Below are 27,004 nucleotides of genomic sequence, written 5' to 3'. Positions count from 1 at the left end.
AACAGTCTGTAGTAGGCCACCTCCAGACAATAGAAAACTTTCTGTTGTCTTTGACTCATTGATCAAGGACCCCAAAGTCACACCTGACTTCTTCGTGGAGACTTTCTGTTTTTTAGGAGCTCTTGTAGATACAGGGCAATTCTGGAACTTTCCTCCTTCGCAACGACTTCGGGAGATTCGGGCTATGATCACAAGGTTTCAGCCTCAGTGCCAGTTTGTTGGTGGAAGTAGCTCTGATCCTTCTTGATTCTTCATGCATTCTGTATGTCCACTTTGCCAGGTGACATATGCAGGCCTCTACAGTGGGATCTGAAGTCTCAATGGGCCCAGCACCGAGGAAACCTATTGCAGGGCTCGAAAAATCCACTCGCCCACTCACATTTGCGAGTCTTATATGATCAGGTCGAGCTATTTTTAGTAGTTACTCGTCCTTTCTGGCATTGACACTGAACAGGTGTTCTGTTCAGTTGAAAAGTGGAGGTGCACTGAAAGATGCCTTTAAATGTTCTTTATGTCACATTTGCTCTGTGTTCACAGACAGAGGTCAAATGTCAGTTTTTCTTACAATTAATTTTCCTGCTGAGTTGCAGGACTTTGTAAGGTGCACTGTGTGCCCTGCTGATTAGAATGTAAAATAAAAGGATATAGGGTGTTAGTCATTTAAATCTTGTGTGTAAGGAAAATCCTAAGTCAACTGTGCAAGCATTTCAAAATATATTTCAGTAGTTGTGAAAGCACTTTTTTCATATTTCTGTGTGATGAAAAAATATTTTAATGGGATGAAATCAAATCAGAATATTTTACATGTTGATGTGCAAAGGATATGTTTTCTGAAACCGAATTTTCACAGGTTGTTAATACACTGTATAGTTTTATCAGTAAAGCTACAAATTAGTGTTAGTGAAGAGGTTTTTGGACATTTCTTGGAAAGTTACTGCGTGTAGATGAAAATATGTTACCATATTATGGTTTAGTAATGTATTAAAATTGAGTGTTTAAACAAACTGATAAACACTCCTGCCTTGATGGCAATGTTGTTAGTAAACTAAAAGAAGTCCTAGGTTATGTGAGCTAGACCTCATGGGTATGTGGGCTAGATTCTTGTGATGCATGTAGCAAACATTAGTCTACTTAATCAAACAAAAGAGGTTTCTTTTGTACTGCAGAAATGCTCAGCTTACATTATGAAGGTGCAATCATATGTGAGAATTAAGAAGAAAAAGGCGACTCTGTAAACTATTTGCCTAGGATCACGCAATTTGAGATCCGTTTACGGGTCAAGTACATTACAATTAGGTCAAGTAGATTATTTAAGTTACTCGACCTGCAGGTCTAGTAACATTTTGATGATTTTTGAGCCCTGTATTAGTTATCATTCATGTTTCAGAAGAGGCTGCACAAGGTCAGCACAGGTGGCTGTCGGACTGCAAGATGACCAGGAACTGATCCCTCTCCACACCCATCCATAGCTGACAATGGTAATGAAAATGTCACTTACCCAGTGTACATCTGTTCGTGGCATCAGTCGCTGGAGATTCACATGTTCTGCATAGCTCGCCATCTGGTGTTGGGTCGGAGTGTTACAAGTTGTTTTTCTTCGAAGAAGTCTTTCGAGTCACGGGACCGAGTGACACCTCCTTTTGTCTCCATTGCGCATGGGCGTCGACTCCATCTTCGATTGTTTTCCCCGCAGAGGGTGAGGTAGGAGTTGTGTTGTAGTAATAGTGCCCATGCAATGGAGTGACTAAGTATGTACCTATTTAAGGCTAAAATAATATATATACAAATATACAAAGTTGAAGCTAACTTCTGAATTGCTACAGGCTCCCGGGGAGGTGGGTGGGCACATGTGAATCTCCAGCGACTGATGCCACGCACAGATGTACACTGGGTAAGTGACATTTTCAGTTCGATGGCATCTGTCGCTGTAGATACACATGTTCTGCATAGACTAGTAAGCAGTTATCTCCCCAAAAGCGGTGGTTCAGCCTGTAGGAATGGAAGTGGTTTGAAATAACGTTCTTAACACGGCTTGACCTACTGTGGCTTGCTGTGCGGATAGCACGTCTACACAGTAGTGCTTGGTGAACGTGTGTGGCGTAGACCATGTGGCTGCCTTACATATTTCTTGCATTGGGATGTTTCCTAGAAAGGCCATGGTAGCACCTTTTTTTCTGGTTGAGTGTGCCCTTGGTGTAATGGGCAGTTGTCGTTTTGCTTTAAGGTAGCAGATTTGGATGCATTTAACTATCCATCTGACTATACCTTGTTTTGATATTGGGTTTCCTGCATGAGGTTTTTGGAATGCAATAAATAGTTGTTTAGTCTTTCTGATGTTTTTCGTTCTGTCAATGTAGTACATTAATGCTCTTTTGACATCTAATGTATGTAGTGCCCTCTCAGCTACGGAATCTGGCTGTGGGAAGAACACTGGTAGTTCCACTGTTTGATTTAGGTGGAACGGTGAAATAACCTTTGGTAAAAATTTAGGATTAGTCCTTAGGACGACTTTATTTTTGTGTAGCTGTATAAAAGGTTCTTGTATTGTAAACGCCTGAATTTCGCTTACTCTTCTTAGAGATGTAATGGCGATGAGAAATGCAACCTTCCAGGTGAGGAACTGTATTTCGCAAGAGTGCATGGGTTCAAAAGGTGGACCCATGAGTCTTGTTAAGACAACATTTAAGTTCCATGAAGGAACAGGTGGTGTTCTTGGTGGTATAATTCTTTTAAGCCCTTCCATGAATGCTTTAATGACTGGTATCCTATATAGGGAGGTTGAATAGGTAGTCTGCAGGTATGCAGATATTGCCGCAAGGTGTATTTTAATGGAAGAGAAGGCTAGGCTAGATTTCTGTAAGTGAAGCAAGTAACCCACTACATCCTTTGGAGTTGCGTGTATAGGTTGGATCTGATTATGATGGCAGTAACAGACAAACCTCTTCCATTTACTTGCATAGCAGTGCCTAGTGGACGGCCTTCTGGCTTGCTTTATGACTGCCATACATTCTTGGGTAAGTTGTAAGTGTCCGAATTCTAGGATTTCAGGAGCCAGATTGCTAGATTCAGCGATGCTGGATCTGGATGTCTGATCTGTCGGTTGTGTTGTGTTAACAGATCCGGCCTGTTGGGCAATTTGATGTGGGGTACTACTGATAGGTCTAGCAGTGTTGTGTACCAGGGTTGCCTTGCCCAAGTTGGTGCTATTAAAATGAGTTTGAGTTTGTTTTGACTCAATTTGTTTACCAGATAAGGAAGGAGAGGGAGAGGAGGAAAAGCGTAGGCAAATATCCCTGACCAGTTCATCCATAGGGCATTGCCTTGGGACTGCCTGTGTGGGTATCTGGATGCGAAGTTTTGGCATTTTGCGTTCTCTCTTGTTGCAAACAAGTCTATTTGAGGTGTTCCCCAGAGTCTGAAGTAAGTGTTTAGAACTTGGGGGTGAATTTCCCATTCGTGGACCTGTTGGTGATCTCGAGAGAGATTGTCTGCAAGTTGATTCTGGATCCCTGGAATAAACTGCGCTATTAGGCGAATGTGGTTGTGAATTGCCCATCGCCATATTTTCTGTGCTAGAAGACTCAACTGCGTTGAGTGTGTCCCCCCCTGTTTGTTTAGATAATACATAGTTGTCATGTTGTCTGTTTTGACAAGAATGTATTTGTGAGTTATAATTGGTTGGAAAGCCCGCAATGCGTGAAAAACTGCTAGCATTTCTAGGTGATTTGTATGCAGTTTTGTTTGATGTACGTTCCATTGTCCTTGCATGCTGTGTTGATCGAGGTGTGCTCCCCACCCTGTCATGGAAGCATCTGTTGTTATTACGTATTGTGGCACTGGGTCTTGGAATGGCCGCCCTTTGTTTAAATTTATACTGTTCCACCATAGAAGCGAGAGGTAAGTTTGGCGGTCTATCAACACCAGATCTAGAAGGTGACCCTGTGCTTGTGACCATTGTGATGCTAGGCACTGTTGTAAGGGCCTCATGTGTAGTCTTGCGTTCGGGACAAGGGCTATGCATGAAGACATCATGCCTAGGAGTTGTAATATCATCTTTGCTTGTATTGTTTGTGTTGGATACATGCGTTGTATGATCTTGTTGAAATTTTGAATTCTTTGTGGACTTGGAGTGGCTACTCCTTTTGTTGTGTCTATTATGGCTCCCAGGTATTGTTGTACTTTGCACGGCAAAATGTTGGATTTTGCAAAGTTGACGGTGAAACCTAGTTTGTAGAGGGTTTGTATGATTTGATTTGTGTGTTGTAAGCACTTTGTTAGTGAATTGGTTTTGATTAGCCAATCGTCTAGATACGGGAATACATGTATTTGCTGCCTTCTGATGTGTGCAGCCACTACTGCTAGACATTTTGTAAAGACTCTTGGTGCGGTTGTTAAACCAAAAGGCAATACTTTGAATTGGTAATGTATTCCTTTGAATACGAACCGTAGGTATTTTCTGTGAGATGGATGTATTGGTATATGGAAATACGCGTCTTTGAGGTCTAAGGTTGTCATGTAGTCCTGTAGTTTTAGCAATGGTAACACCTCTTGTAGCGTGACCATGTGAAAGTGGTCTGATTTGATGTAGGTGTTTAGTATTCTGAGGTCTAGGATTGGTCTCAGTGTTTTGTCCTTTTTTGGTATTAAGAAGTACAGTGAATAGACTCCTGTGTTTGTTTGTGTGATTGGTACTAATTCGATTGCATTCTTTTGCAATAGTGCTTGAACTTCTATTTCCAGAAGGTCGGAATGTTGTTTTGACAATTTCTGTGCTTTTGGTGGTATGTTTGGAGGGAATTGTAGGAATTCTATGCAATAACCATGTTGGATAATTGCGAAGACCCAAGTGTCTGTAGTTATTTCCTCCCATGCTTTGTAATAATGACCTATTCTTCCCCCCACTGGTGTTGTGTGGAGGGGGTGAGTGACATCTGAGTCACTGCTTGGTTGTAGGGGTTTTGGGGCTTTGAAATTTTCCTCTATTCCTAGGGAATTGCCCTCCTCTGTATTGGCCCCGAAAGCCTCCCCTGTACTGTCCCTGGTAGCTGGACGGTGTTGCCTGCGAGGTGCTGGCTTGTGTGGCCTGACCCCGAAACCCCCCTCTAAAGGGTGTCTTGCGGAAGGTGCTGTAGGTTCCTCTGCTCTGCGGGGAGTAGAGTGCGCCCATGGCTTTAGCAGTGTCAGTGTCTTTTTTAAGTTTTTCGATTGCCGTGTCCACTTCTGGTCCGAACAGTTGTTTTTCGTTGAATGGCATATTGAGCACTGCCTGCTGTATCTCTGGTTTGAACCCAGACGTTCTTAGCCATGCGTGCCTTCTAATGGTCACAGATGTATTAATTGTTCTTGCAGCTGTGTCTGCTGCGTCCATAGAAGATCGTATCTGGTTATTTGATATGTTCTGTCCTTCCTCAACCACCTGCCTTGCCCTTTTTTGAAGTTCCTTGGGTAGATGCTCGATGAGGTGTTGCATCTCATCCCAATGGGCTCTGTCATAGCGCGCAAGTAGTGCTTGAGAGTTAGCGATGCGCCACTGGTTTGCAGCTTGTACTGCAACTCTTTTCCCAGCTGCATCGAACTTGCGGCTCTCTTTATCTGGGGGTGGTGCGTCCCCAGATGTGTGGGAGTTGGCTCTCTTCCGAGCTGCTCCCACTACGACGGAATCTGGTGGCAGCTGTGTGGTGATGAAAACAGGGTCTGTAGGAGGTGCTTTATATTTCTTGTCCACCCTTGGCGTTATTGCCCTACTTTTGACCGGCTCCTTGAAGATTTCCTTTGCGTGCCGAAGCATACCTGGCAGCATAGGCAGGCTTTGGTAGGAGCTGTGGGTGGAGGAGAGGGTGTTGAATAAAAAGTCATCCTCGACTTGTTCTGAGTGGAGGTTTACGTTGTGGAATTGTGCTGCTCTAGCCACCACTTGAGAATATGCTGTGCTGTCTTCAGGTGGTGAGGGCTTTGTTGGATATGCCTCCGGACTGTTGTTCGACACTGGGGCGTCATATAAGTCCCAAGTGTCTTGATCCTGGTCACCTTGGCTCATGGTGGTGTGAGCCGGGGAATGTGACGGAGTTTGCGCTGGTGAGACGTTAAGTACAGGTGGAGGAGAGGGTGGCGGAGTCACCTTTTTCACCATTTTTGTTTGTGGCGCCTGGTCTGTTTGAAACTCCAGTCTCCTTTTTCTCCTTATAGGGGGAAGGGTGCTTATTCTTCCTGTTCCCTGCTGTATGAAAATACGTTTTTGCGTATGGTCCACTTCGGTGGATTGCAGCTCTTCCTCAAACCTATGATTTCGCATCTGAGAGGACAGTGATTGCTCCTCTGTATAAGAGCCTGGACCTGGGTCGGTTACGGGTTGTTTCGGCACCGAAACCCTGCCTGTATCTTTTTTCGGCTCCGAGGTGGCTTTTTTCTTTTTTGGAGTCGAAACCTCTCGGCGTCGATCTTCGTCGGTGCCGCTGTCTCGGCGTCGAGCCGTTTCTACACCGCTATCTCGGTGTCGTTGCTTCTCTCCAGCACTTTCTCGATCCCGAGAAGGCTGCGTGCCGGTGTCTCGACCGGAGTCGGACGATCTCGGCACTGTTTTGGCCTTTTTCGGTGCCGATGGTCGGTCACCGAACTTATGGGTGGAGCCATGGCCTGGTGGCAGTGGCGTCCCCTGGGCCTTGTCACTTTTCTTATGTGTTGTTTTCGACGTCTTACTCACGGTTCTTTGATCGTCGAATTCCTCGGAGTCCGATTCGTGGATCGAAAAGGTTTCTTCTTCCTCTTGTTCCTCGAACTCTCGGTGCGCTGTCGGCGTGGACGCCATCTGAAGTCTCCTGGCTCGACGGTCACGGAGTGTCTTTCGGGACCGGAACGCGCGACAGGCTTCACAAGTCTCCTCACTGTGCTCAGGTGACAGGCACAGGTTACAGACCAAATGTTGGTCTGTATACGGGTATTTGTTGTGGCATTTGGGCCAAAAACGGAACGGGGTCCGTTCCATCGGCGGTGTTGGACACGCGGTCGGGCCGACCAGGCCCCGACGGGGGCTCGAAAACTACCCCGAAGGGCACCGGAGCGCGTCGATCTTCGATGCGGTGTTGAATCTAACTACGCCGATCCCGAACGCAACAATACCGACGAAAATCTTCCGAAATCTACTAACTTTCCGTTCCGAAACTCGGAGCGACAGGAACACGTCCGAACCTGATGGCGGAAAGAAAACAATCGAAGATGGAGTCGACACCCATGCGCAATGGAGACAAAAGGAGGAGTCACTCGGTCCCGTGACTCGAAAGACTTCTTCGAAGAAAAACAACTTGTAACACTCCGACCCAACACCAGATGGCGAGCTATGCAGAACATGTGTATCTACAGCGACAGATGCCATCGAACCCAATATTTCTCAGCTGAGGAGGTCATCTGGGAGAAATGATTAGAGGTCTCTGATCTCCAACAGAAACCCAGCTCCACAAAAATATGTTGGAGTTGCGGGACATCTACCTGGTGCTGAAAGCCTTCCTGTCGTCCATCTAAGGAAGGTGGGTCTAGGTTCCCATGGACAACTTCACTGCCATGTGAAACTGCAACAAGAAGGGCCGAGTGGGGTCCTGGGCCATGTGCCATGCATCTGGAGTATGCTGGAGGTTCTGGGCATCTTCCTGCTCATGAACCACCTTGCAGGATCATTAAACGCCAGGGTGGGTGAGCTCAGCCAGCCACAACTGGCAGATCGCATCCAGTGGAGGCACCCTGAGGTGCCACAGATTATCTTCTGACTATGAGAAGATCCCTGGCTGGATCTTCTCACTAACGCTGAGAATGCACTATGAAGAAAGTCTGTACAATGGAGTTCGAAAGAGCGCTTGCTCTAGGAGACACATTCAGAGTAGAGTGGAGAAGAGGACTTCTGTATCCCTTTCTGCCGTTGCCCCTCCTACCCAGAGTTCTGAAGACGATCAGGAGGGACCGGACCCAAGTTACCCTAGTGGCTCTGGAATGGGTCACTGTGAAGTGTGGTAATAGGAGCTTCTGGGCACGAGTATCTGTAGTGCATTCAGGCTACCACTTCTGCAAGATCTTGTCACTGCAGCAGGGTAGGGTTCTGTGCCCAACCAGCCCAAACTACACCTCCATGTGTAGAGACTGAGTGGCAGAAGCTGACTGCATTCAATTTCCTGAGGTTGTGGACTCCATCCTCGCAGACATGGATCACTCTATAAAATATATTTACGAAGGGCATGGGGACAAATTTGTATCCTGGTGTAGAGTCTGACACACAGCCCCCTCACACAAGCCAAACTGTCTGATTTTTTGTTGTTTATTTTATCTTTGGCAGGCAAGATCTTGCAATGGGCACCCTAAAAGGTTATGTGTCTGCCATTTCTGCCATTTTGTGTTTGGGGACAAAACGTCCTTGTTTAGTTTATCTGTGGAAATACAGGTTCTTAAAGGACTGGCACATGTTCTCTCCTAAACCGTTTGCAATGTCAAGTGGGATCTAATTTAGGCCTGACATTCTTCATGTGTACCCCATTCAAGCCAATGTGAAGCTGCTGCTTGCATTCTCGGGCCCTCAAAATCATCTTCCTCATTACGATCACTTCAGATCATTGCAAGAGTGAGCTCCAGGCCCTCTGTGTGCAGCTGCACTACACACCCTTTTCCCCAAACAAACAAGTGAGGTCCAGAGCGTTTACTTTTACTAAAGTTGTGATGTCTTTTCACAATCCATTTCCCTCTCAACGTTCTATGCCTCCATCTCCTGTGACTAGATAAGAAAAGGCCCTTTAACTTTTATCTTGCTCATGCAGAAGAACATCAGGTGAACAATCAGCTTTTGTAGGGTTTTCTGGGGCAAAGATATGTAATGTAGAGCAGAAAAGTAATCTGTCAAGGAGAACGGTATTCTGCATTAAGAGCAGCTATGAGATGGCCAAGAAGCAGCCTTCAGAAGGACTGAGGGCTTATTCCACCAGGGCAAAGGCTGCTACCATTGAGCAGGCAGACCTGACATTTTTAAGAGTGCAACATGGGCATCAAAGCACAAACTCACAAAGCACTAGGGCTTTGACAACCAGGTCTGACAGGAAGGTTATTTCAGGACATTTTAATCTGAGCCCACTTCATAAACCTCAGCCATGGGAGGCATTGCTCTGGTATGAATTCTAGAGGTGGGGAATGTGCGTTTAGAAGTATCAATCAGGGTTGGGCGTTGCCAAGTGTCGAAGAAAATGGCTGCTACCCAGGGCGGCTATGACACCCTACAATTTAATCCTCCTTCATCTGTACAAAATCCAACCCGCAACAGTATTAAGCTGTATGATGCTGATGAGGAGAATGGAATGGCTAATAAAACAAAGAGTGCATGATTAGAACACTGTAACTCAGGCTGAAACTGGTGAGGCCTAGACTTGAGTGTGGATCCCCAACCTCCAGTGACAGAGGTGACACAGTTAATTAGAGCAGCACTTAGTGCAGAGGCAGCAAGGAGGGAGTCCTGCAACGCATACATGGGGGAGACATCTGAACATGAGGCATCCTCCAGAGTGAGGATAGGGGCACACAGTAGATACCAGAGCCTCCGGGACGCTGATGAAAGCTAGGCCTCCAGGCCCAGAATAGGACACAAACCACACCCAAATCCACAATGCTGAGACATGGTGGGATAGGAGCCCTGTAGAGTGGATAAGTGCTTCTCATTCCTTATGCTGTTGCCAAGGACCGCAGCATTTCCACAGCTAGGTCACCCCTCACAAACCACCCTCCCTTGCAAAGGACTTATAAAACTGGGCATACTAATAGTGAAGGACCCACATATACTTCTGCTTTAAAAACCAGGTCAAACCACTAGAAGAGACCCAAAACATGGCAATGAGGGGCAGTCCCACACCTAGTTGACCGACCCCATTATGCCGGAACAGAATTAGCAGAAGGCCCTACAGCAGAGACAACCAGAAGGCCGCGGGTGGCGAGAAGCTATTTTCATTGTGTGCCTTGGCAGATAAAGGTGAGTAGGACTATTTAGAATCGGTGTCTGCAAGCACACCAAGTGCAAAGACCAGAAGCGTGGTGGCTCAAGCACTGTGGTAGAGGGCAAAGGATTGAAAGTGACCTAGAAAAATAAAATAGACAAATAAGCAGTCACTAGGGCGATAGCGGATTCAATCTCGCAGACTGATTAGAGGGTCACTGATCTTTCACACAAAATACTGCACAAGTAATCAGAGTCTAATATGACAGAGATCCATGTGGTGAGATGCTCGCTGAAACCCAAAATTGAATAGTGACAATGGAGGTCAGACTCCTTAGGGCAATCATTAAAAAATGAATGAAAGGGTAACAAACAAGGAAAATTCACTCACAAGCTATAAGCGGTCACAAAAAACGGAAGAGTATGAGGACTGACCAAGGAGGAATAAGATAAGAGTGGTGGTGGTCCCAGAGAGGGCAGAAGGGCCATTTTTGAATTATTCTTGGAATACTTCATAACATAGATATTGAAACCTAAAAAATTGCCAAAGTTGTTCTCCACAGAACGTTCACATAGAGCCCCGGAGCCTCTGCCCCAGTGCTCCACCCAGGATCACAATGGCACAGATTTTCAACTATTAAGACTGGGGCGCCATGTTCCAGGCATCACAACAGCAAAAAGATTTTTTCCGGATTTCACACTAAACTTTCAGAGCTTTGATGAGTGAAAAGAGAACTGAAAGCAGAAGAACACAAATATATGAAGTTGTTTCTTGCAAAAATGAGAGTGGAAGCAGAAGATAAGACCTGGCACACTGGATCACCAGAGGGGGCATGGGATTGGCTCGAGGGTTGCCTTCCAGTGAGACTTCGGGAACAAACGGCAGAGCCAAAGTGAAACAGCCCAGACAGGAATGCCTACAGAGAGATCAACCATGGCGAGAGCAAGCTGATAGAACATGTGAGAAACTGGGCGAGGAATCTGACAATGGAGATGCACAATCAAAGCCTATCAGAGAGACACCATGAAGCAGTGTTGAGAGACTGAGGCCCAAAAGGTTTGGTGTATCCAGATAATCTAGATATATAGTTTGACCGGTGGAAGACAATCAGAAATTAACCGCACACTGCTCCTTACAGGGCATGATGAATTGGTGTCAATCTAAGGAGCCTGTGTAACTCTGACTGCATGAGTTCCATACAACAGTTAGGGTGACAGGCCATTTGCAAGTTTTGCAAGTTGGGGAGACAGATAGTTCAAAACCTGCCATGCAGGGAAGCGGGGAGTTTTGTTTTGGTAAATCTATGTTCTTTGCAGTCACCAGATGTGAAAAGAATAGAGCAAAGGGACCCATAATGCCACAACACTGCAGCATTTGAGGTGGTTAGCCCACAGATATCTCTGGACAATAAAGGGTCAACACAAGATCGATCACTGGGAACTCACTGAAAGTTCTATCCTGGAATGTTAATGGAAAGCTTGGGCAGAAGTACAAAAAGAGGTGTGATCATGCAGTACATTAAACAGCATGTCCCAGATATTGTGATGATGCAGGAGGCCCACTTGAAGGGAAAAACTTGTAAAGCGCTAGACACGTACGGGTACAATCTGGGGGTTGCATCTCATTCTGGAGGGATGGAAAACTGAACAAGTCAACTGCATTTATCCCTCAACTAATATGGCTTGATAAGCAGGGGTGATGCGTTGCACAAACAGGACAATTTGGGGAAACATGTTAAACTTCTGTTCATTCTATATTCCACCTAAGCTGCATGCCTCTTCCCTCACAGATATAGGCTAGGATGCAGCTGCCCACAGCTTTCCTTATCTTCGTGCCAAGATAAACAAGGTCACCAACGATGAAGCATAGATGATCTCCTAACACAGAACCTGCATGCAGGTCAGTTTGCTGCAGCTATATATTTGGAGAGAGGAATTTTGGACCACCTACTGTTGTAGATGAAATTACAGAATGGTCCATTGACCTCTGGTACCTTACAAACAAGCAGATATTGGCAAAACTAAAGACAGCAAAGGACCAATATTCGAAACTATGGGAACATATAAGATGGTAGTGAGGGAGCAGGTGATATTGTTGATTTTGGCAGGGAGAAAGACAAATGAGATATCAAATGGATAATCAGTCTAGAAGCTGCGATTCTTAGCACAGAGATGTCTCATTGTGCATGGCAATGAGGAATTCACCTACATACTTGGCTTGAAGCAACAGGAATTCAGAGACCTTGTTGAAAATTGTGCCCACACCACTTTTATATCTTCTTAGTGTGTCTATATGAAGTGGGAAATAAGCCAGGGAAATTTTTAGCCCGGCTGGAGCAAAAAGACCGAAATAGTAACTGGGTCTTAGAGATAAAGAACACTGAAGGAAAGTTAGTCAGGGGAAACACCAAAATTGCAGAGATCTTTACCAGCTATTATTCGAGGACATATGCGTCCTCAGGGATATATAACTCCCCAAGGTCTCACTGGAAGATCAGCAAGCCTTAGAAGTTAAGATTGGAGCTGACAAAATTTCTGCAGCAAATAAAGAAATGCAATCTGATAAAGCAATGGGATTAAAGAGGTTACCCATTTAATTATGCAATGTATGACCACAAAGTTGTCCAAGAAGGTACTCAACATGCAGTTTGAGGCCACAAAACAAGGTAGACTCCCACTGTATCAAAAGACTAGCCACCATAGTGCTCCTACAAAAAGAGGATAAACCTCCAGATGAATGTGCCTCATATAAGCCCATCTCAATGTTAAATACTGAGGCCAAGAAACTAGCCAAAGTCTTAGCAGCCAGGCTAAAGTGGTTAATACAAACACTGGTCTGCCCTGATCAGTCTGGCTTTATCCCAAATAGGAGGTTAAACTCAACCTCAGTTGCATGTACGGAGTCCTGGGACTGACAGAGCACATACAAGAGCAAATATTAGCGACGCCACCAAATGTCATAGTGCATTTGATATCCTTGAGTGGTCCTACATAATTGTGGTCCTGACCATACTTGGGCTTCAGCCCCCAATATACACGATAGATAGAACTTCTTTACCAGCAGCTAATGGCTATGGTGAAAGTTAATGGTGTAAAGTTCAATATATGTGAAATTAGTGGGGGAACCAGACAAGGCCACCAGCTGTCGCCATGATACTTTTCATGGAGCTAAAACCCCTGGCTTCTTGGTTCAGACAAATCCACTTGTCAGGGGTTTCAGATGAGATAGGAATTGGTAGGACAAATATCTCTAATATAGAGACAATATATAAATTACGTAACAGAACCCAAACTGACAATATTGATAATTCAAATATTTAGAAAGGTTGGCAAATATTCTAGGTGTGGCATAAACTGGGGGAAATCCCAGTTATATCGTCTTACAGGAGAACCTCCTAAGTTACAGTCAGATTGAATAATGTAAATTGCCAGTGAAGGATTCAGATACTTATGCATCTATTTAAGGAGAAATAAAGATGTGTTCCACGAGAGAAACCTACACCACTTTCTAGATACATTTAAAAGGGATATAAGATATTGGCAGGCATTACTACTGTCACGGTCGGGTAAAACAGCAATGTTAGCCCTGCCCAGATTTCTCTGTGCCCTCTTTAATGCCTCATTTCAAATGCCAGTAGACTTCATAAAAAATGCGGAAGTCAAATTGCTACCATGGGACGGCAGCCCTTCCTTATAACTCTGTGCAAATTAACAATAGTAGTATACAGTGAAGGTATAGCTTTGCCCGACATCAAGAAGTATTGGAAGAATGGTTGGGTGTATATGACGCAAGATGGCCAAAAGGTAAGGGTAGAGAGATAAATAAAGGGCAGAAGGGCATGCTCTGTAGCCCTGCATAAAAGTGCACACCATGGGACTTACCAGGCCATACCCAAGCCATAATATCGGTCTGGAGAAAGGCAACTGCATACTTGTATTGGAAGGGTAAACTAACAAAATACAATTCTATGTAGGACAGCATTGCATTGAAAGAGGTGGGGAAATTAGGAAGAGTTTAACCCTTTTAATGGGACTTGATTGGCGTTTCAAAATTGGGAAATGTCTGGACAGAAGGAGACATGATTCCTTTCAAGAACATCAGGGAAGAATATTAATTAGTGGAGTCTACAAAATATAGATACCTGCAGGATAGGCACACTGTCTTCACATATTGAAAAAAAGAACACTGGAAGACTCAATGCCTCTGGAGCACAGAGTACTGACTGACCCCTTGATCAGGTGAGCTGTATCACTGATACATAAAAGGTAATAAACTGTTCTCCTGATAGCCTCAATAAGTTAAAAGCGGATTAGGAAAAAGATGTGTGGGAATTTGAGGAAGAGGAATGGGAAAAGGCACTGACAGCCCCATGAGACTTTGCAATATGATCGGGGTTTCGAATCATAGAGCTCCATATTTTGCACAGGCCCCATTATTCTAGAACACACCTGCACAGAATGAGAAAAAGTGTTTCACAGATTTTTGCAACAGGTTATAACTAAGAGGGCACCTGTTTTTCATATCATTTGGACATTTCCAAGTATACGGTACTACTGGAAACAGATTGAAGAATGCATGGCATGAGTAACTGAGTGGCACTTAAACTTTCAGCCAAGTGGTTCGTACTTAATATATGGAGAGAAAAAAAGACACCAAAATACCTGCAACCATGGATGGCCTTAGAAAGCATTGTGGTGACGAGAATGGCGGTGGGATGCAAAAGAGGTGCCAGTCTCAAAAGACTGGAAGAGGGACATGGACTGATGTATGTTCACAGAAAAAAAATATATGAGGGCAGAGGATGTCCTAGGAAATGGGAGAAAATACAGGATGTGTGAAAGTCCTTCAGGGAACTATGAACAGACACAAACTAGACATAAGGCCAATGAATGAACCTTAAGAATGCCCCACAGGAAGGTGAGGAGAAATTGGGTGGTAGGGGATATACTGATCTCTTGTAGGCTATGCAAACAGACTGTAAGTTATATCATGTTAGAAGCTTGGGTTTGATGGTGATGAATTATTTGCACCGTTTGTTTATCAAATCTAATAAAAAGATCTTTTGAAAAATACCCATCAGAAGAACAAGTTACTTACCTTCATTAATGCATGCTGGTGGAAAATCTATATAACCAGATTCTTCACTGCCCTCCCATCTCCCCGTTCTGTGGGGTGATCTTTTTCACCATCTAAAAAGGTCCCAAATTAGAATTCTGCACATTGGTACCTCCGATTGTCTTGTATTATGTATCCAAGAGCACGGACAGAGTCAAGCAGAAAGCTAAGATTAGTGAACAGGGCTGGCATCTATATATACATTATATTATATATATACTTATATATCCGTCACTTTCGGGGGTGGAACAAGGTCAACATGGAGCAGCAAAACACAAACTACTCACACACAGAAGCCCTCCTATTAAAACTTCCAGTATGGTGCCTGAGGAATATTGTAAAGGTTAGGAAGTTGCAGCATGTCACACAGATGTGTCTTGCAATGTCTGGCTTGTGAAAGACACTAAGGGGGTGATTCTCACCCTGGCGGGTGGCGGAGGCCGCCCGCCAGAGTTCCCCCCTCCAAAATACCGCTCCGCGGTCGAAAGACCGCTGAGGGTATTTTGGGTTTTGCACTGGGCTGGCGGGCGACCGCCAAAAGGCCGCCCGCCAGCCCAGTGCAAAACACCTTCCCACGAGGACGCCGGCTCAGAATTGAGCCGGCGGAGTTGGAAGGTGCGACGGGTGCAGTGGCACCCGTCGCGTATTTCAGTGTCTGTAAAGCAGACACTGAAATACAAAGTGGGGCCCTCTTAAGGGGGCCAGCATGGGCACTGCAGGGGCCCCCAGGGGCCCCAAGACAACCCATACCGCCATCCTGTTCCTGGCGGGCGAACCGCCAGGAACAGGATGGCGGTATGGGCTGTCAGAATCCCCATGGCGGCGCAGCGAGCTGCGCCGCCATGGAGGATTCTTAAGGGCAGCGGAAAACTGGCGGGAGACCGCCGGTTTTCCACTTCTGACCGCGGCAAAACCGCCGCGGTCAGAATGCCCTGCGGGGCACCGCCAGCCTGTTGGCTGTGCTCCCGCCAACCCTGGACCGCCGGGGTCAGAATGACCCCCTAAGTCCCAGAAGGCAAGATCATTAATGAAGGGGAAGGATCAAGTGTAAAGTCAGTGTGAGTCATGTGACTGGTGGCTTTTAAGCTTGTGGAAACGCAGTTTGTGATTCTCAATGTATTTGCAGTTTTTTCCCCTTTGGTACCAAACACCATTGGATAGCCACCTTAGAGTGCCAAGCAACAATGATGGCCAAGAAAGTAAAGTGGATGAGTGAAAGAGGTAACATTACCACAAACGCCACTGTGTATTATTCATGGTACAATTGACTGGTTGCTTTAGCTGTTATTTTTTTACACTATGATGGGTTTAAGGATAAATAGTGTTTTCATTTTCAGGTCTTTGCAGACCTCTCTTTTTTTCTCATGACTGATGGAACTATTGTACATCCACTGTGGTTCAAAGCAGATGGTGTGTTTCTGCCTTGATTCCCACTAGGATGGTAATGGCAGAGGCAGCTTGCTGAAATTTCTGTGCTTCATGATCATCATGCCTTATAGGTCGTGCAAGGTATCTTGAAAAATACCCTTTATTTCGCACAGAGCACCTTTGAGTGTTGTGCTAGGCTTTAAGTGTTTTAGGCCCAAGGCATGTCTGATTCCTTCCATGTCAATTACTCTGAAAAGTCTTAAAGTCTTACACACTCTATTTAATTAATCAACTGCATAAAAAGCTGAGGAAAAGATTAGACCGCCTTGGGTTGGAAACTACGCATTCACTTACCGGGGGAATATAGGGCCGTGTTTGATAAGACCACAGATATTCTGCTCTGTCTGGGCATCCTGTGTCTATATTTGGGTCAGGAGGCATTCACAGCTGAAAATGGAAGTCGAAGCCAAATTTGCACTCTATGCATGAATAGTGGCATTAAGGGTTAATAAACTAAAGATACAGTGAAAAGAGTGTTCTTATCACCCCAAAGACGTATTTCTTATTTAAAAAAACGGGTCTCTACTGCGTAATATATAAACACTATGTAAGCACCGACGAACACAAGGACAAGTCGCGCATGAAGAACACATAAAATATTAAATGTGCATCAGGACATTGCCACTAAGACTGGCCAAAGATTTAATTATAACTCAATCTGAAAGGTAAGGAACTGAACTACAGCTATCATAATATATGATAATGAAAGTTGGAAAGGTGCAAAACTATGTCAGCTATTTACACAGTCTCCTTTTGAGCAATGCATAAGGAAGCCATATATTAGTTGTCTGTGTCACTGGCATGCACCACACTTTAGTACTTAACTGCAGTAATGCAAAATGGCAGAATTATCCATGCACAAACTGATGGTTACTCGGAGTACTGCAGGGCAAAGTTCGGGGGTAATAAACACTTCAAAAACTACAGAAGAATTCGGTTAGGTTAGAGAGACCATTTCTAATAAAAAAGCAACCTCTCAAATGTGTGGATGCTTTTGACTATCTTGGTATACAATTTGATAGTAGGTCAAACAAGGCCAAGACAAATATGAGAAAGCAGCTTAAATTCTAAACTATCAAGTACAGCAGCCTTGATATGCAGACTGGTAACTGGCAGCTAGTCAATGTGTGCGACCTTACAAGTGTATATAACGAAGGCCTTAGCAGCGACAACTTATGGAGCAGAAATGGGGTGGAGGATGTGATTAATAACTACTTTTTGAGATCTCGCCAGTGATTGGGTCCTGGCTGTCCTTTGACAGTTCTTCATTTAGGGCTAGATGTATCAAAGGATTCTGCATTCGCAAACGGTGCGAATCAGTAAAAGCCACCGTTGGCTGCATTGATGGGACACATGTAGCTATCTTTCCACCATCTGCCACAGAGTATGTTTATCTGAACAGAAAGAGTACACATTCTATGAACATACAGGTCATATGCAATGCCTCCAACATAATAACGTATCTTGTGGCCAGATACACAGGTAGCACACATGATTCCTACACCTCTACACAGAGGAATACACACAAGACTTCTTGCTGGGGAGTTTGATGAAAGATACGTACTTGGTAATGTAACAGTTAACAATGTTGCATAACATCTATGTGATGTCACAGCTAACAATAACTCATTTTACTCTACTGTCATTCTGGCAGATAGTGCATATGGAGTGCGGTCCTTTTAACACCCTATCTCAATCCTGCTATGCCAAGTGAAAGGAGATACAATGAAGCACACAGTGTGCGATAGAGAGAACCTTTGGCCTGCTAAAGAGTCGTTTCAGATGCCTGCACAAGAGTGGGGGCGCACTGCAATATAGGCCGGAAAACACCTGCAAAATCGTGGCCACATGTGCTATGTTGCACAGCATCGCAACAATGAGAGGCATACCAGTGGAACCCACAAAGCCCAACTCCGACGAGGATGACGATCCTTTGCCACCCCTTCACACAGCAGATAGAACCAGTGCAGCAGAGGGCAGAAAAAGATGTGTTGATTACACACAACTATTTCTGATGTAACTAATGACAACACCATGCCTACTTTCATTTATTGCTGTAGGTAGCACATTTATTGCCTTAACTTCAGGAACTATATGTGTGAATAGGACATATGTATACAATATACACAATCAGGTCCCAGTTACAGTGTGACACTACTGACATCATAGAATCACTGCATAGCTATGTGATATGCAAGTCCCCTGTACTTCTCCACATTACTTTTTACGTTCATGCACTCCACTCAGCACTCATGCTCAGTGATCTGAGTGGCACCTCTTGTTGCGGGTTCTGAGACAGTACTGTGTCTGGAACTGCGACACCAAGGATCCATCACAGGGGGTGTGACACTGCTGAGGTTAGAGAGTTCCTCACTATCCCCACCACCCAGTTCGCTGTTTGTAGCACTCCAAGCTGCCTGCACTGTCTCCAATTCATTGGTGATTTGCACCAATCCTCGTGCAACGTCCCGACTGCAATGTGCCATCTCCACTTGCATGCCCACAACACGTCATAACAACAAAGCAGTTGTGGTAGTGAGCCAATTGACTAATCTGCGGAACCCATCCAACCTGCCCATCAATTGGTGATGGCGCCTATGGTCGGTGACAGACTCCTGCTGCATTACAATGCAGAGATCCCTAATGGCATTTGTCATCTGCCTTGCGTGTTCTGCTGCAGCTTGCTGTCTCTCATGCAGCTTGCATGTTGTTATTGAGAGACTCCAACTGCTTGTGCATTGATCCCATGTTGTGGTCGACTGACACCAACTGCCTGTGTATTGATCCCATGTGTTTACATTGCATGCGCTGCACTTTCAGCACGGATGCCTCAAGGCCATCAAACAGTGATGGGCTCCCACCTTCCTCTGTGCACTGTCTGCCTTCTTCATGACGCCTCCTGATTTGAGTGGACTGACGCTGGGACAGGGTCTGCTGTCTGTCGGTGCTTCTAACCTTTGGAAGTGGTTTGGGTACTTCTTCCGGCAATTCATCGGAGTCCAGGGTAAACTCAGGGAGGTGTAGCACTCTTGCCCTGTGTCTAGTTGGTGCTTGTACGATGGACTCACTGGTGTTTGAATTGGACAGTGGCTGACTTTCGTCATTCCCCCCATTTCCACTTTCTGCTGCGTTAGGGCCCGGAACATCTGCAACAACAATGCGCAGCATGTCATTCTTGGATTTGTACTCTCACAGTTACTTAAATGATAAACATTTACCTCAACATATTCTAATTGTCTGCTGTGTTATTTATCTGTTTGGTTTTACACTATCTTGCTATTTATGTAGTAGATGCACTTTACAGGTATGGACTACCACTTCCATAAGGCCTTGTTGTGTTGAATGTAATACGTGGCATGGACTACTTATCACTGTGCATAGTGCCATTACTATTTTCTAAGGTGCATTTGTGCATTAACACATGGTGATTCAAATCATTAGTGCAGTTACCTTTGCTGGTGCCGGGTGAGCCTAAGGTGCCTATGTCAGTGACACCAATAACTGCTTCAGGCAGCAGTGTTGACTCCACCATGTCTTCCATGGGAGTGGACGGTGTCTGGGTGGGTAGTACTCCTCCAGTGCTCCTTGCCTCCTTCAGCCTGCTTGCTACCCTCTCTTTGGCATGTGAAAGCAAGTCGTACCAGCGCTTACATATATCGTCGATGGAACGCTGCATAATACCCACCGTGCATATTTTGGTCTGGATGTCAGTCCACATTTTTCTCTTCTCACTTTCTGGGACCTGTGGTGAGTGTTTTTCTAAAAAACTGTTCATGGTTCTTGACCAACTCTTCTGTGAGCACCTCCAATTCCTGCTCACTGAATTTCAGTTTGCGCTTCCTCTCTCCTTTGTCCTTCCCTTTTCCATCAGTGGCCATAATATTTTCTGGTCCTGGCTGACTCTCCTGAATGCCTCCCTGGTGCTGTGATGGGTATCTCTGCCTGCTCCTGAGGCTCAGGCTTCTGGAAACTGCATGCACTGAATCACTTCCTGGTTGTGATGTCATCAAGCTGCTCCAGAATACAAAAATCGCAATTAGCGATTTCAAAATTCTGACGCGCTATTATACCGAACCACTATTTGGTACTCGTTATTTGCGATTGCGTATTTTAAGAAATCTCAAAAAAAATTGCGATGGTGTTGTTATATCGCATTTTGTGAATCCCAGTTAGCGATTCGCTAAAAATCGATATTTGGTATTCGCAATTGCGAACCTTGATACATCAAGCACTTAAAGCCTGACACAAAAACCTATCTCTGAGATTATAGCACTTGCCCCAATTCTATACTGGAACGGTTTACAAAGAAACCCCAAGGCAGAAGCGCATATATACAAGCATTGGATAAAACAACATCCCTTAAAAAATCTGTCCTCATCAGATGATACACATGTGTCACAAACAGTGTGAAGGATTTCAGGTTTTGGCATTTTTTGCCAAAATTTAACCCTGGTAAAAAGCAATACTATTCATCAAATTAAAGAGAAATATCGGCTAAGAACAAAAAGTACTGAAGGAGTCAAAACTGGATCAGTGACATAACGAATATGTGTGCCATAAGCATACCCTTGTCAAAGAGACTTATTTAGAGTTAGTGCAACCTGTAGCACAACACACTTTGGGCCTCATTACAACCTTGGCGGGCCGCACTCCTGCGGTGCCCATATTGACATCCCGCTGGGCCCGGCGGGGATGTGGGCCGCAACATGGGAGCCGGCTCCAAATGGAGCCAGCGGTGTTGCAGCCGTGCGATGGGTGCAGTTGCACCCGTCGCGCTTTTCACTGTCTGCAGAGCAGACAGTAAAAAGCCGCATGGGCCCCCAGGAGCCCGCGACTCCCCATACCGCCAGTCTTTTCCTGGCGGTTAAAACCACCAGGAAAAGGCTGGCGGTCGGGGACTCGTAATACCCTGGGCAGCGCTGCGGATTATCACGGCCGGGGCAAATGTGGCAGGAAACCGCCGGCCCGGCGGTGCGACCGCGGCGCAATCGCAGCGGTTGTAATGACCTCAGAAGCACCGCCAGCCTGTTGGCGGTGCTTCTGTCATTTTAGCCCCTAAAAAATCTAAGCGCCCACCACGGAAATCTAGTCATGCGAGACAAGGGCAAAGTTGAAAGTTATGGCTGCTTGCTATGGAGAGCAGGTCAGATACACAAATTGGATTGGGATGAATCTCCGCTTACCTTGACACTTAGAAGAATGTGTGAAGAAAAATATCTGAGAAGGTAAAGTTTGGTGGGCAAAACAGCCAGCGGTGTCTGAGGAGGATGAGCCACTGTCTGGCACTAGCAGGACAAAGTCGCACTGAAAATTTCTACCTTTGGTCTTAGTCTCTTTTATGGAAGTCAAAACTCTCCAACAGGATTAAGGTGCACGCTGTAGCAGACAAGGGCTCAATGAGGCTTAATACCCCTTCAGCTAGGAACTACTGAACAGAATGTGCTGCTGCGGAGAAGAGCCTATCAGGAGCTGCCGCAAAATCAGGCAAAGCACATTGGGCGGATCGATGAGCAGGTAGGTTTCCTCTATTAGGTAGCTGTCTGGGTGGAATTCATAAAGGTCAACTGCCAGCTACACCTAGTCATGTGACCCAAGAACCAGGCTGCAGGCACCAAACGTTTAAAATGTCCACTTTCTAAAAATGGCATTTCCAGAATTCTGACTTAAAATCCGACTTTACCACTAAAGAGGATTTTAAATTACAATTCCTTTGACACAAATCATTTCTACCTGCTCCTAAACAAACATTATCCCTTGTTAAGTGCAATAAGGTAATCCCATGTTATCCTATGGAAGAAGTGGGCCTGACATTAGTTAAAAACAAATGTGGGTTTCTCACTACCAGGACATGTAAAACTTATAAGTTCATGTCCAACTTTTGAGCTATTTAGGGCCTACCTTAGAGGTGACATATGTAATAAAAAAGAGAGTTTTAGTCCTGGCAAGTCAAATTGGCAGTTTAAAATTGCACCCAGGCTGCAATGGTTGGCCTGAGACATGTATTAAGGGGGTACTTATGTTGGTAGCACAGCAAAGTGTTGCATGCCCATTAGTAGCATTTATTTACCGGCGCTGGGTATATGGTATATCAATTTACTATAAGTATATTAAATGTACCAATTGAATGCAAGTCAATGTTACCATGTTTAAAGGAGAGAGCATAAGCACTGTGGCACTTGTCAGCAGTAGCACAGAGCCAACAAAAATGGGTTCAGAAAACAGGAAGGTGAAGGCAAAAAGATCAGGGGCGAGTCCAACAGAACATAACAGAACAGGTGATCCAATCTGTGGCAACGTATCTTTGGCAGAGCTGTGTGGGCATAAGGAATCTTCCATATTGATTGGATGAAGTGGAACATGCAATTCTCAGCAACACTTTGGTTTTGGGTATCGACATGCAATGGACCTCTGATCAGTGGTTGGAGAACACAATTTTCAGTGATTCTGCACCCTCGCTAATACCAGAACTGGAGAGGTCTTAAACTCCAGTGGTCAGAGTTCATGCTACAAGAGTGTCATGAATTTTCCCCACAAAAGATCAGCAATTTCCAATCTGTTACCAGGAAGAAGGAGAGCCACAAATGTTAGTCGACGAAGGAATCATCGTAAGAACAGCGAATAATGATGAGAGTGGAGGACTTCCAGGGTGACAAATCTCAGGGGCAATTTAATTTGTAGGTAGCTGGTTATGGGGCAATGTCTCTCTACAGGGAGTGCAGAATTATTAGGCAAATGAGTATTTTGACCACATCATCCTCTTCATGCATGTTGTCTTACTCCAAGCTGTATAGGCTCGAAAGCCTACTACCAATTAAGCATATTAGGTGATGTGCATCTCTGTAATGAGAAGGGGTGTGGTCTAATGACATCAACACCCTATATCAGGTGTGCATAATTATTAGGCAACTTCCTTTCCTTTGGCAAAATGGGTCAAAAGAAGGACTTGACAGGCTCAGAAAAGTCAAAAATAGAGAAATATCTTGCAGAGGGATGCAGCACTCTTAAAATTGCAAAGCTTCTGAAGCGTGATCATCGAACAATCAAGCGTTTCATTCAAAATAGTCACCAGGGTCGCAAGAAGCGTGTGGAAAAACCAAGGCGCAAAATAACTCCCATGAACTGAGAAAAGTCAAGCGTGCAGCTGCCACGATGCCACTTGCAACCAGTTTGGCCTTATTTCAGAGCTGCAACATCACTGGAGTGCCCAAAAGCACAAGGTGTGCAATACTCAGAGACATGGCCAAGGTAAGAAAGGCTGAAAGACGACCACCACTGAACAAGACACACAAGCTGAAACGTCAAGACTGGGCCAAGAAATATCTCAAGACTGATTTTTCTAAGGTTTTATGGACTGATGAAATGAGAGTGAGTCTTGATGGGCCAGATGGATGGGCCCGTGGCTGGATTGGTAAAGGGCAGAGAGCTCCAGTCCGACTCAGACGCCAGCAAGGTGGAGGTGGAGTACTGGTTTGGGCTGGTATCATCAAAGATGAGCTTGTGGGGCCTTTTCGGGTGGAGGATGGAGTCAAGCTCAACTCCCAGTCCTACTGCCAGTTCCTGGAAGACACCTTCTTCAAGCAGTGGTACAGGAAGAAGTCTGCATCCTTCAAGAAAAACATGATTTTCATGCAGGACAATGCTCCATCACACGCGTCCAAGTACTCCACAGCGTGGCTGGCAAGAAAGGGTATAAAAGAAGGAAATCTAATGACATGGCCTCCTTGTTCACCTGATCTGAACCCCATTGAGAACCTGTGGTCCATCATCAAATGTGAGATTTACAAGGAGGGAAAACAGTACACCTCTCTGAACAGTGTCTGGGAGGCTGTGGTTGCTGCTGCACGCAATGTTGATGGTGAACAGATCAAAACACTGACAGAATCCATGGATGGCAGGCTTTTGAGTGTCCTTGCAAAGAAAGGTGGCTATATTGGTCACTGATTTGTTTTTGTTTTGTTTTTGAATGTCAGAAATGTATATTTGTGAATGTTGAGATGTTATTTTGGTTTCACTGGTAATAATAAATAATTGAAATGGGTATATATTTGTTTTTTGTTAAGTTGCCTAATAATTATGCACAGTGATAGTCACCTGCACACACAGATATCCCCCTAACATAGCTAAAACTAAAAACAAACTAAAAACTACTTCCCAAAATATTCAGCTTTGATATTTATGAGTTTTTTGGGTTCATTGAGAACATGGTTGTTGTTCAATAATAAAATTAATCCTCAAAAATACAACTTGCCTAATAATTCTGCACTCCCTGTATTAGATATGATGCGGTTCTCCTAATTTCCGTTTTGATCACTCAAGAGGTAAAATTACAAATAAGCAGCTTAGAGACAGCTAAAGATAATCTAAAAGTACCCTTTATTATTTTACAAGAGAATGGCCAGGAAAAACAGGTAGTAAAGGTTTGAGCTATATTCTGATCATTAGTGGTGACCTTTTAAAGAAAGATCGAACTAACATGGATTGAAAAATGTCTTTCTGGAGAGTGAACTCCATGAAAATAGTGACACTCTAGTCCAGATTTATACCATCAACACAAAAAAATCAGGCCCAAGGTTATAGTCCTTGAGAATACAGTTATAGTCACCACCTGCACAGCATGGTAGATATGTTTTTCAGAAATAATCTAGACCTTTTTACCATTAGACACTCTGACGAAAAGGAAGGAATACCGATTATAGACACCACTAGATATAAGGAAGAAATGCAGTGTCTCCCAAATCGTATTTATTACCTAAAAATAGCAAGGACCACAGAAAACAATAAGTCTGATGACTAGTACATGTTGCTGCTAGGGAACTGCAGAAAACTGTAAAGGTACAAAAGAAGGACCAATTTGAAAGGACACATATAGCATTCTGGTCTTCTACATACTTTGAAAATATGAAGAAACTTTTAAAACCCTCCAGGGACACTGATGGTGTCAGTGAGCAATTACATTTTTGAGACCCTCTTCATGAAGATACATAATATAGATAGGGAAACTGTTGAGAATAACCGGAAAGATTTTCACAGCAGAGTGGATCTGAGTAACATCAAATAGACAATGAGGGCAAAGTTGAAGTAGTTTACGATGTCACTCAGAACCCAGAGGTAAAAAAGCACTTCCTTTATTCATAGATACTCATTTACAATTTTAGGCTATGTAAGCACACAAAATCCTCTTCAACAACTCTGATCTACAGCACGGGGTGGAGGTGTCATGGGACAGTCAAGCAGACAACTGCATCATCCACCTCACTACCTGCTGTATATAATTTGACAATTATACCCACCATTTTTGGCATTACCACCCCCCATCCCACCACAAATACCTGGAGTCCCCTAACCCTCACAGGCATCACCATTTAATATTTTAAAATTACCTTGTGTCCTGCCACCAAATCTCTATCACCCTCAGCAGTGCCCTCACATCATGCACGAAAAGTGTTGTACCACTTTCTAATACTTTCTAGTGATTGTCCTCCCTACCACTGGCAAAATACTGCTATTTACTTAGCCTTCTCTCAACCTCCACAATTAACCAGAGCACTTCTACTTCACCTTTGTGTCCAAGGGATCTTCTCATCGTTGGAGCAGAAAAGCTGGTGCCATGCTGACAGGCTCTCTATGACAGATGTGTCAGCATGGCTTGGAACTCTTTGTCAGCACAGTTCTGCAGCGATCCACAGCTGACAGAGAATATGGCTGTTACTAGATACACAGTGGTGCCCACAATCTCCCACTTCTTTCAGGGCTGCAGAGAACTGACAGAGGTGCAAGTTGAAGGATGCAACACTGCTGTTGAGTAGCCCTTTTAGTTACAGCTCCATGCATGTTATTTTAGCATAATAGGCCTGCCGCTATGCACTTTAACCTAGATATATTTTATTCGGCTTTGCTTTATTATTGTTACAGTAGTCACTTTTACAGTCTTGTTTTATTTCCTTCTATCTAACTGTTTTTGCCTAGGCCGGGACTCTGTTCTCAAACAAGATATTCTTGCTCACTCTGCGCTTCTTCCAAGGCTGCAGTAAGATAGGTTGCCGGTGAACGTGGTATATAGTTTTGTCTCTGACATTCATTGAAAACACACATTCTTACGTAGGGACATTTTCTCAGAACATCAGCTGTTTTATTATAAAAACACTTCCCTGTCCCTTATACGATAGAGGGAGATTCCAGCCAGAGAACCATGACTGTATGCTGATTGCTTCGCTACAGCTGCTTATGCAGGCCTTTGCTCAGGTATGGGGAATTATGTCTTCCCGGGAGAACCTGAAGGGCAGAATTAGAGCTTAACACACTGTGCTCTATTTTAGCCTACATAGGAATTAGTCTATTGACTGTAGTGACAATATGGTAGCGTTATTCTATGCATTACTCTTCTTGTCACATTTTTTAACTTGTCATGCTGTATCATCCTGGTTATTGCAGCCCATGCTTTGCTATCTAAGATGCAGTCGCTTCATTAAAGAGTTATTGAAACATATACTGCCTCGGATTGTCATTGT

General features: G+C 44.5%; 1 protein-coding gene across 1 annotated transcript in view; it reads right to left on the bottom strand.

The window, feature by feature from the left end:
• PPP2R5C (protein phosphatase 2 regulatory subunit B'gamma) overlaps positions 1 to 27,004 on the bottom strand; it is a 1,141,542-nt gene that overhangs the window by 1,004,824 nt on the left and 109,714 nt on the right. The window lies entirely within an intron of this gene.

Source organism: Pleurodeles waltl, chromosome 9 (genome assembly GCF_031143425.1).
Source record: "Pleurodeles waltl isolate 20211129_DDA chromosome 9, aPleWal1.hap1.20221129, whole genome shotgun sequence".
Classification (NCBI taxonomy): domain Eukaryota; kingdom Metazoa; phylum Chordata; class Amphibia; order Caudata; family Salamandridae; genus Pleurodeles; species Pleurodeles waltl.
This window is presented reverse-complemented; position numbering and strand designations above follow the sequence as displayed.